Source organism: Octopus bimaculoides, chromosome 17 (assembly GCF_001194135.2).
Source record: "Octopus bimaculoides isolate UCB-OBI-ISO-001 chromosome 17, ASM119413v2, whole genome shotgun sequence".
NCBI classification, from domain to species: domain Eukaryota; kingdom Metazoa; phylum Mollusca; class Cephalopoda; order Octopoda; family Octopodidae; genus Octopus; species Octopus bimaculoides.
In genome coordinates, this window is record NC_068997.1 from 48810798 (window position 1) to 48813165 (window position 2368).

At 34.7% G+C, this 2368-nt stretch overlaps 1 protein-coding gene across 1 annotated transcript in view; it reads left to right on the forward strand.

Moving 5' to 3' along the window:
* LOC106868209 (alpha-glucosidase) overlaps positions 1-2368 on the forward strand; it is a 24524-nt gene that overhangs the window by 18650 nt on the left and 3506 nt on the right. The gene's annotated exons all lie outside the window — the stretch shown is intronic.

Genomic DNA, 2368 nt, shown 5'->3' on the forward strand with positions numbered 1-2368 from the left:
ATATATTATTCTTGTTCGAGAATGTTGTTTTCAGAGACTTCGAAGTTTCGGCCAGCGAAGCCACCGTCGGGCTGGGTTGCATTAAATTTAATTTTACTTAATATAATTTCGGTTGGTTATCAATCATCTATATGTGTTGTGGGCTTGAGTGTGGATGGACATTAGGATTTTATAGAAAGATGTCTGGGAAAAACATTTATTGATTAAATTTGAGGTTATGTTTATGCTTAGAATTTGCTCATGCATGTCAAACTTTGTAAACAAGCCTGTACGAGTTTCTTTTTGTTAGGTAGGTACAAAGTTCAATAAATTAGCCTTCAGCCAATGCGTGCGTGGGATTGTTTTTCACAAAAAGAATATAGGTAGATGGTAAGTTTAGTCTGGTTTTGTCTTCACTTGTTAATATTTAGGGCATTTCCTGTTGTCATATCTAAATTTGGGATTATAAGTCAAACATGTCCTGGCTTTGTTGGTACAAATAATTGTTTTCCTTGTTCAGAAAAGCATTTGAGTAGAGGTTTCATGTTTATATTTCTTTCGTGGTGTTCATTGTTCTATAAGCAATTTGATATGTATATAGGGATTTTAAACTTCCTGCTTTGTAGAGGTAGATTTTGTTTGGCGTTTCATAAAATTTCTTCAAATTTTGTTCTACTTATATGCTAAATAAGGGTTGTTATAGAAGGTGTACATATATATTCATGTATAAAAATGGGAACAAAAATATGATTTAGAAAAACATCGAAACAAACTTTTTTCAACTACCACTTCTCCGAATATCCCTAAGGAGGTGTCTTCACCCCGAAATATAGAAATACAAGGCAAAAGCACAACTTTGTTCTGCTTTCTTTTCATTTTGTATTTTATTCTGTATCTACTGGCATTGTTCCGGATTTACACAACTACATTCTTTATATATATATATATGTGTGTGTGTATGTGTGTGTGTGTGTGTGTGTGTGTGTGTGTGTGTGTGAGTACATCCTATCGTACCTGCTTGCCTCACCATGACTACAACCACCAGTCCCCCAACCTCGGCCTTCCACCAATACCCTCGTGTCCGGCAAAGTGTTAGACTAGAGCATTCACCAACGCACCCACGTTCATACACGCACGCCCCAACAAGACGGACACTTATCAAATAGACTGTCTCCCACCCCACCCTCGATATACACCCCCTACACACACACACTGGTAAGATCAGCCGTGATAGATATGTAACACTGTACATTTCAGATAATATCTATCTGTCTATCTATCTATCTATTTATCTGTCTGTCTGTCTGTCTATCTATTTCCATTGTCCTGAAACCTCACCACATCCTCGCAAAAAAGCCCAAACAAATAAAACAACAGACACTTTTCTATTCTAAACAAAACAAAAAAAACCCCATGTGTTTTGTATAAATGAACAACATATTTGTACATTCACAATGTTATTTGACAAGTTCGAAAAACAACGAAAGCATTGATAATAATGAAGAAATAAAAAATTTTTCCAAGATTCTCACGACTTCCTTCTTTCTCAATATACAATATCTGTACACCACTTCTAACACTCTATGTGTATATAATGCAACGATAAATATAATGATAATAATACATATTCTCCGATTGAAAGCGACATTTATATATACATATATACAAATTTACTGAAAAATGATGAGCTAACCCTAGCCAGAATAGAACCCACATATCAACTGTTACATGGCCACACGCGCATCCGATTTGGAAAAACGCCTACCCATCAATTTCAAATTTCAACCAAATTTTATGTATATATACTTAAACTGTCTAAAACCACATATAATATTTATAAACAAACCAGAAAGCTTCGTAAGTTACTAAGGGAAAGCGACTATAGAAATCTATTAGTACAATAATAATTATCATAATAATAATTCCACAATGTAAACTCGTGGACATCGTTGGCGATTTTTTCTTCCTTCGTCTTTCCTTCTTTGGACTTTTCTTTGTTTCCGACGAAGAGCTCCGCTCGAAACGTCAAATTCTCTTACTTGCCTTTCCTGAGCGTCCAGTAACACAATCTGTATCACGTCCTCACGTTGTTTTTTTGTTGTTGTTGTTTTTGTTGTTGTTTTTTTTTTCCCTTTTTCGAACTTATATATATATATATATATAGAGACACTTTCAAATTTATCAGAATATTGAGGCTGAAGATTGGAATAGTGAAATTTCCATTCACTTAACCATGAAACGATTCGTATCCAATTAACTAAAGGCTTGGCTTGTTTACGCTTTTCCCTCCGGTTTTTTGTTCTATGTGTGCCATAAATATCGCCATCCACCTTAGAGAAAATTTGTAGTTTGGAATCAGTAGTTCTTTGACTGCTATTTCTAAATTTTC